The following is a 9545-nucleotide window of genomic DNA, read 5'->3' on the forward strand; positions in this document are numbered from 1 at the left end:
GCCCATTAAGGCACGAGGAAATTTTTATATGCAGTTACAGATTCAAATATAGCAAACAGAGTATCTACATGTCAGAAATATGCAATGGATAGGAGATCATTCTGTCGAAGATGCATATTTCACGGAAGCCAACAAAGCTGTTGCGAGAGCTTAGACCAGATGAGATCCCATGGCAACATCATCCATTTGGGCAAACGTGGCGTCAGTCAACTGCACAGACTGTTGAGTTCATAAGTTCAGTGAATACAGATTCAGATAATGGCGGCACATCTAAATTGCCATGACAGAGTGACACAATGCAAATGTCTATGGCTTCCTTGCGCGGTACATTTGTGAACAGGCTAGCAATATCCAATGAGCACATGGACGTTGCTATCAGTATTCAATCCTGTATGGTCTTTGCAGATCTATGTGTAAAACTTGCTCAGAAGTGATTGTAGCAACCAATTGGCCAATTCATGGCGTGCCAAATCACTCATCGATAAAATAAATTGTAAAGAGACATCACTTTTGCAGCCCATGTATCTGTAGACATAATGAACCATGAGGTCGAGCAGAATTCCTAGCCTCTACCTGCTTTTGTAGCCACAGTATTTATATGGCTAATCCAGTTCAGTATCTGCCCTATGTTAACATATATGTTGTTCCCAAACTTTCTCCATTTGCTCATTTAGAAAATTATTGTTTGACATTGAGGATTTTCAGTTTTCAGTGCTGCACGCATATATATTTATAACTTGTTTGCACAGCAACCAGCTTTGACATATCCAATTGCGGGAAGGGAATCACTGCACAAAGTACACAGCGTCTAATTTGAGTCACTTCCTTTGAAGTGGAGCAAGAGCTCAAATAAAATAATTCTCAGAGCTGGACCATTTATGAGATGAGCATCTTTAACATTGTCTTGAATTAATCAACATAATTTAGTGATTCTGTTATAGTCACATTTCACTTATGATTTACAGTTTCTGTGTTGTACTTTGCTCAGCAAAACACATTCCACATTCCTTTGTAGCTGAGTTGGCTTCTTTCATACATATCAGTTCCTTCAGTGTTCAGTGAGTGAGATGGATTTAAAGCCCAGTTTTAAGGGAATACAGCAGGGAACATCCAAACAAATTGTACTTGAGTGTAAGTGGTAAAATAAAGTCTACAGTTAGCTTCAATTAATAATTAATGTTTAAGTGTTGCATTATTTAGGATGGCCAGTAGCCAGTTCTTCTTATTTCTTTCTCCTCCTCTAATTTTCACTTTTCCGTTTCTAAAATGATGAAACTTGCAGAAGTTTAGTTCCAGAGCTGAAGACAGATTAAGAATGGGAATACTACATTTTTGACCAGACTCGTCCTCATCCAATTCCAAGGAAGCATGTTTTTCGAGAGTAATGAGAAAGTGATGACACAGGGATGATGCTGATTTTTTTCGTTCCCAGAAACAATGCAGTCAACTGTTGTGTGTCAAATAGAGAGCAGGTTAAAGGGGCCTTGATACTCACTTGCCCACAATGGGATGGGAGAGGATCAGGGTCAAAATGTAAAATTTCTATAGTATGACTCCAACCCACTGCACACACACCCAACAGGTATTTTTACAGCAGTGAACATTGAGTCTTCTAAGAGTCATGGAGAGGTAGGGCACCTGATAGCCTATTTAAATTGGGCTCCTACTGTGCATTTGGGAGCTGGAATTGCAATAAACTGCTGCAGTATGAGGTTTCTTGGGGGGAAGGGTCAGATGCGATTGTGTGGCATTTTATTCAAAGGGAAACCAGACTAGACTAAAAGTTCAGTACTCACAGTTGTTTTCTCAGTTCCCTCTTTGGCGAGAGTAATTGTTGTAAGAGAAGTGATTTGGGGAATTTGGAACTGTTCAAACATTGAACGTCACAATGGGTGATGACATGCCTGCTTTTGATTGGACTGACGAAAGAGAATGGAACAAAATCCGCAACAACCAGGTCATGCTGCAGGGTGGCCAGCAGGGAAGGAACAAGTTCACTGAAGGCCAGACTCAGTCTGAAGAGTGCACAAAGACTTAGTTGCCTAGATGTGAGGAGTAGTGCTTCTGAATGTTGAGATTGTGATGTGATGTTAGCTGGTTGCAAATATCTGTAGTCACTGTATCATCTGTAGAAGTTCTGCTGGACCTAGTAGCTATTCATTACCAGTGGTTGTGAAAGTCAGCACCATCCTTAATTTATTTCCATTCAGTTCCACCACTGAAGATATAGCAAGAAACCCACTGTTGGTCAACAAATTGGGCTGGGACCTATATACACCTTGCCTGTGATAACAATTGCCAAGATAATATGCACTGGGAATTTTGTCTCTGGCTGGATTCCCATTGGTACGATGTGTCATTGACTGCACACAGATTGCAATCTAAGCACTCCCAGGTCAGCCAGGTGCATATGGCAACTATAAGGGTTTGTGTTGTATCAATATGCAGTTGGTGTGCACCCACAAGAGAAAGTATATGCAATTTGGAGCCAATTCCCTGGGAATTGCTGTGATGCTTTCATGTTGTGACAGTCTCTATGTTCCAAGCTAAAACAATCTGGAAAGGGTGGCTGTCAGGTGAAAAGGGATAACTCCTTCAGACGTGGGCTGATGACACTTGTAAAGAACTTCATCAATGAGAATGAGGAGAACTGCAAGGAGCCATATAACAATATTGTCATTGAGCAAATCATTAGCATACTCAAGTTGTGCTTCAGGTGCCTGGACAAGTCAGGAAGTGTGTTCAGTCCTTGTAGATGACAATCTCCAAGATAATCGTGGTGCACTGCAGTGTGCACAGCATTGCATATCAGCAAGAATTAGAGATGCAGGTGGAACAAGTTCTCCAGCTTTCCTTTCTGATAGAGATTCCAGTGCCGAGGAGGAAAACTAGCTGACCACATTGCTATTCAAGATGCCAGTGATAACCCAGTAGCTCAAAGGTTCCGTTAGTCACTCACACTGAACTAAAATTGTAATAACATATCCCTCACTTTACACAAACCATTCTGTAACCATCCATCCACTAATCCACCAATTGGTGTCAGTCAATTCACTGAGTGATAGAAACATTGTGGCTCAGTTCCAGGGCATTATCACTCACTGGGTTAAAAGCTCTTCCTCATATTCCCTTTGCATCTTTTGCTCAAAACCTTAAATCCCCTAGTCATTATACTGTCAGCTGAAGGGAGCAGCTTTTCTTTGTTGACTTTATCTAGCCCTGTAATAATTTTGTACAGCTCTATCAGATATCTTGTCAAGCTCCCTTGCACAAAGAGAGGTGCAAGACCGGAAGCAGTTCTGTGATAGGACCATGAATCTGATCTGGACAAGTCAAAATCATATTGAGCTAGTATACTGATAAGCTTCTAATACAATTTAAAATAATCAATTAAAATGTAAGACTAAATCAATTAATTTGTATAAAAATCTAAAACCATGTTGATAATTTATCATGCAATTAAAATCAGTACTCAATTATTCAGCTCTAGAAGATAATAAAATTAAGGAGGAAGGGATAAGACTAAAGAGTTCTGAGTTTTTCAGTGAATTTAAGTCTGAGGTATATCAATGATGAGCTAAATAAAAACATTTACGTTAACTAACTCCTTATGTGAAAGAAACTGATGTCAGCAGCAGGGAAGTGACTAATTAGTGAGTAGCTGGTGAGTTTTTTTGTGCAAGACTTTAGTTTATTTCTGTTAAACCAGTTAATTTACTAATAAATAGGAAGGCATGGCAGGGCATCTTGGACAGTGAAGTGCAGAACTGTTCCATGTGAAAACTCTGGGATGCTTCTTGTGTCTTGGGCAACTACATGTGAAGCAAGTGTCATCAGTGGTAGCAGTTCAAGCTCTTGGGTTTCAAAGCTTGAGTAGCAGATGGCCTCACTCGAGAGCATCCACATGACTGAAAGTTTCATGGATAGCACATTTCTAGATGTGGGCACCCCATAGGTTAACGACACTGAAGGAAGAATGGGAATGGGTGACCACCAGATAATTAAGGAGGATCAGATATGTATTGTGGAGTTCCCAAGTGCATACAATTATTCAATTCCAAATACTGGTGATATTATTAGCTCTTTGGAAGTGTGTAGCTGGAGTCAATTGGACGGCATCGCTAAGCTGTTCACGGGGACAAGAGGATGATTGAGGCACCAATAGGAATGTGGGATTCCATTATGAGGGGGATGGACAGGCATTTCTGTAGCTGCACATGTGAATCAGGATGGTATGTTGTTTCCCTGGGGCTAGGGTCAGCAATGTCAGTGAACGGCTGACAGCATTCTCCCTGAGGGTGTAGGGTGAAGAGCCAGTGATCGTGCTCCACATCAGTGACAACAAGATCGGTAAAAAGGATGAGGTTGTCCAGGCAGATTTTAGCATTTGTTTTGTTTTATTCTTTCACAGGATGTAGGCATCGCTGGATAGGTCATCATTTGTTGCCCATTGCTAATTTTTCTTGAGAAGGTGCTGTTGAAGCATCTTCTTGAATAGCTGCAGTGCATGTGGTGTAGGGAGGGAGTTCCAGCAACAGTGAAGGAATGACAATATAGTTTCAAGGAAGGTGGTGGTGTTCTAATTCATCATGCTGCCCTTCCCCTGGGTGGTAGAGATTGAGGGTTTAAAAGGTGCTGTCAAAGGAGCCTTGGTGGTTGCTACAGTGTATCTTATAGATGGAACACAGTGTTGCCACTGTTTTAGTTTAATTATTAGTGTCACAAGTAGGCTTATATTAACACCACAATTACGTTACTATGAAAATCTGCTAGACGCCACATTCTGGTGTCTGTTCGGGTATATTGAGGGAGAACTTAGCATGGCCAATACATCTAACCAGCACATCTTTTGGACTGTGAGACAAAACTGGAACACCTGGAGGAAACCCATGCAGACATGGGGAGAACATGCAGATTCCGCACAGTCAATGACCCAAGCTGGGAATTGAACCTTGGTCCTGGCACTGTGAGGCAGCAATGCTAACTATTGTATTGCCCAGGTGCACTGGTGATGGAAAGAGTTAACATTTAAGATGCTGGGTGCCAATCAAGCAGACTGTTTTGTCCTGGATGGTGTTGTGTTTCTTGAGTGTCGTTGGAGCCACATTCATCCTGGCAAGTGGAGTATTCCTGACTTGGTGCCTTGTAGATGGCAGACAGACTTTGGGGAGTCAGAATGTGAGTTAATCTCTGCAGAATTTCCAACCTTTGACCTGTACTGGTAACCACAGTATTTATACAGTTGGTCCAGTTCAGTTTCTGGTGAATGGTAACCCCCAGGATGTCAATAGTGAGCAATTCAGCATGAAATCCATTACATTTTCTTTTGATGTAAATGGTCATTGCCTGGCACTTGTGTGGGCTGAATGTTACTTGTCACTTTTCAGTCAGACCTGGATGTTGTGCCTTTGGAATGTGGGCATCACTGGCTGGGCCACCAGTTATTCCTATCCCTAATTAAACTGAGCATTTTGCTGGGCCATTTGAGAGGGCATCTAAAAATCAACTATGTTGCTGTAGACCTGGAGTCCCATGTAGGCCAGACCTGGTAAGGATGGCAGGTTTCCTTCCATAAAGGACGTTAGCAAACCTAATGGGTTTTTACAATTGACAACAATTTCATGATCTTATCCCTTTCTTTATCCCTAATAGGCTTTGCCTGACTCTTATTCACCACTTAATATTTACATGCCAGGAAAAAAAAAATCAAGTTCCCTTTTATATTAACTATCTTTCTACTTGTATTCTTTCTTTGCCAGTCATCTTTTCCTCTTTACTTCCCCTCTTAATTGATGGGCAGGAATTTCCACTTCAGAGACTAAATGTTGTGGCGGGTAGGAAAAATGGTATGTTTCCTGCCAACCGGCAAGGCGGGTTTCCACACCAGATGGTCTGCTTTTCAGCTTATTACATATGCATGTATATGAAGGAAGTTTTATCTCATGGCTGGCAGACATATGGGTCTTCACAAATGTTGAAATATGCATGATTACCATATTTGGTTAAATTGCTAATGTCAGGTCAAGATGACTTTGTCTTGTAGATGTGGGTTTGTAAGATGAATAGACCACACTGCATCATTGCACAACCAACTTCTTTTACATAGAGTGACTGTCACGTCCCTAATCTCAAAGCTTTCTCTTCTGCTGGATAAAACTCCATGAATTTTTGTGATCTACCTCTGATTCTCAACATCTCCCTGGCATTCTGTGTTCTCTTCTTCCACAAGGGTGATAATGACACACCCTTGGCTCTAAAGCATGTTTGTGTACATTTGATGCAATACATTTGGTGAGGGTGACAATCAGACAGATTAGTCATGAGGAGTGGCACCGGCACGCATTTGAGGAATTTGTGTGGAGAATTAGGAAACTGAGACATTACCATTTCCATTGAAGTAGCAATGATGGATACAGGCAGGGACAAGTGAGGATGTGCATTCGAACAGATCAATAGATAGTGGCAGCTCGATTGCTGAAAGACACAACCTCCTTTCTTGACCTTAGTGCACACAGCAGAACATTGAGAGATGGGTCACTGAACCTGGATGAAGCCTTTGCTCTCCTAACATGCACGTACTTTCTCTTCTGAATACCTCACTCACAATCTCATGACACCCTCTTCCAGTGCGACTGTGAAATCGTCTTTAATTGCTGATGTTAGATTGTGCCAATTGACCATTCCAACTTGGCTCATGATGCTGTGTATTCACTGCTCATTTTGCTGCTCCCATTCCTATCTCTGGCAAAGAAATGAATGGTGAAAGAGACAAACACAGAGCTTGGCAGCAATAATGCATTTGAGGAGCTTCATGAGGTCCTTAAGCAAATTATTTTGAATATGTTCCTAGGAAAATAACACTTTAGTAATAGTTGGGATAGTGTTTGCCAATGTTCCTTTTCATTCACCATGGGCTGAATCACCATCGTATTGCTACTTTGCTCCTGTTTCACACACACAGCCAGAGCTCAAAACTTCCCACTTGGATTTCTGAACTGGGCCTCCTCAGGTCAGAGTCCTTCCTCATAGTGCAGGATCATCAGGGGAAGCCAAGCCACACCCCTTTTCTCAGCACTAGCTGCCAAACTTTGGTACGTCTTCATTCAGTAACAGTGAAAATCTTGGGGACATTTGAGTAGCTTTTCACTGTGTTAGTGAATGAATGTGAGTGAGGTAAGTGGGTAAGGTGAGTGACAGGGTAGTAAGATGCCATCTGTGTAGCATGGTAGTTGGTAGTGTGGTATGATGGTAGGTCACGTGGTTGGTAGGGTGGCAAGTTTTAGGTGACAGGGTGGGTAGGGGAGCAATTGGATGGGGTGACAGGATGGTAGAGCAGATAGAGCGCAAACTATAGGGTGCTGAGGTTGAGCCAGGGGCGATTGGAGGGTTTAGAAGGAAGCTGCAAGTTCATGGGTTTGGTGGGTCTGGATATTGGGGGGAGGGTAGAGGTCATGGGGACGGCAGTGGAGAGTTTGGGGTGTCAGTTGTGTAGTTACCCCTGGTGTTAGTCATGGTTTACTTTTGCTACTATTTCCTGGGTAGTTATTTTTGTAAATGAACTGGAATTATCCAAAGTCTCTGATTCTAACTCAGAGTTGGAGTTGTTTTTGGAAGGTTCCAAACACGGGTATTTGCTATCAAAAGTTAAAACAAACTGGGCAATTCCAGTGGCATCCATGCAAAGGGATTTTCAAAAGCTCTCCCAGAAACCAAAGTTTTCAGAGATATATCGCAGAATACCTCTGTGGTATGACCATCTGGACACCAGAAGAACTGGATCTATATGTGTGTTGATTTATATGTGTGTTACAGAGCCTCAGTTATATATTGTACTGATGAATGTTTGTGTTAATTAGTTAAATAGAAACCTATAAATCATCATCTTAAAGACAAAAAGGCTGAGAATGGAGGGAAGGATGGAGTTTCACTAGTATCTCACTTTAACTCCAGCAGCAAAATGGTACAACACACTATGAAAGCACCATTTCTGGTATTTATAAGAGGTGACTGCTGTGTTATAAGGAGACCATTGGAACGCACACTAAGTTTCAGCTGGTAAATGGAAGGATGAAGACATTTTGATACTGCAGAAAGGATCTTTTATGAGAATTGACACGAACATAAAGGTTATGTTATCCTGTTTGCAGTATATTCTCAATTAAAGATTACTTGTGCATGAATTAGATTTAAGTGAGGGAGAGTTGTATGCTATCAGTTTCATTCTCTATTCCCATGTCCACAGTGGCAGGATAGAGAGTCCAGATGCTAGAGATAAGACAGGGCAAAGTGGATGACCAGGACATCTTTAATGTCTCGTCTGCTCTTTGTGCTCCTCAACACTTTGCTGATTTTGCCTTGAGCTCCATTGAACATGTTAGTAGTTTCCTCCACACAATCTGCCAGAAACAGACTTCACATGCTCAGGTAGACAAACCCTATCTCACTGAGGGCTTAGGCCTGTTAGCTACCTGGTTTAGCCTGCCCACATGATAACAGCTTCTTGGAGCCAGAAATGTGAGCAGAGTGTCAGGTGGGCTCCAATGCAGGCCAACTGCTCTGAGAAGAGCTCGACGTGTTCCCCTGATAGAAGTGCTAACCCCTGCCCTGACATCCATATACCCCATTAAAGCATTTAAATCAAGTGACAAGACAAAATCCCCGACAGTGAGATCCGGCATGGTCCTCATCTTCACAATGTTATGACAAAAACTGCTCCTGTGAGCTGGACATGTCACCAGAAACCGACTCCCTAAGCAGTTCTTCTTTGGTGAACTGCAGAATGGAGCATTCTCCCATGGCGACCAGAAGAAACGCTTCAAGGATACCTTTAAAGCCTCCCTCATGGACATTAACATTTACAGTGCATCATTGGAGACCCTTACCCAGGATCACTCAGCTTGAAGGAGTGCAATTATCAAAGGTATATCAGTATAAGAGGAGCAATGGGTAGGGTTAATCAGTCACTTTCGCACCCACACAGCCCAACACCTGGATGACAAACGAAGATGGTCTAACTCAATACTGAAGGATGAATGATGATATTCTCAAATGATCTGCAATAAACAGTCAACATGCAATGACTGTACAAATATTACACAAATTTCTTTCTAACTATTCTAATCATTTGTAATTAGCATAATTCCACATTGAAATATGAAACTAGGAATTCCAGGCAATGGGAATCAAGCTTTTTTTTCCTATGATTGTCATGTTTCTGAAAGTAAAAAGATATTTTGTTCAGCAGGAATGTCTAATTTTGGAATACTGTAGTTAATAGTGGTGTTCTTTTTCCTCTCTCTGGGATTTTCAAGGATTTCTAAATAAGCCTAGATTGGTGGTTGCTATAGTACAAATTAAAGTATCAGCACTAAAGATGTTGCAATACATTCTTTCCTTTGAAGGAAAAGTAACTTGGTTTAGGACTGTGGGAAGAACTGTGAATAGAAATATGAGCTGAGCAGCATGTAGCAATTTAGCTTTCTGTTTCTGTTGTCTTGACAGTTATGATAACCAAGTGGTGATTTCTTGTGCCTCTTGCTTATAAT

The sequence above is a fragment of the Carcharhinus amblyrhynchos genome, chromosome 1 (assembly GCF_965287045.1).
Source record: "Carcharhinus amblyrhynchos chromosome 1, sCarAmb.v2.hapA, whole genome shotgun sequence".
Classification (NCBI taxonomy): domain Eukaryota; kingdom Metazoa; phylum Chordata; class Chondrichthyes; order Carcharhiniformes; family Carcharhinidae; genus Carcharhinus; species Carcharhinus amblyrhynchos.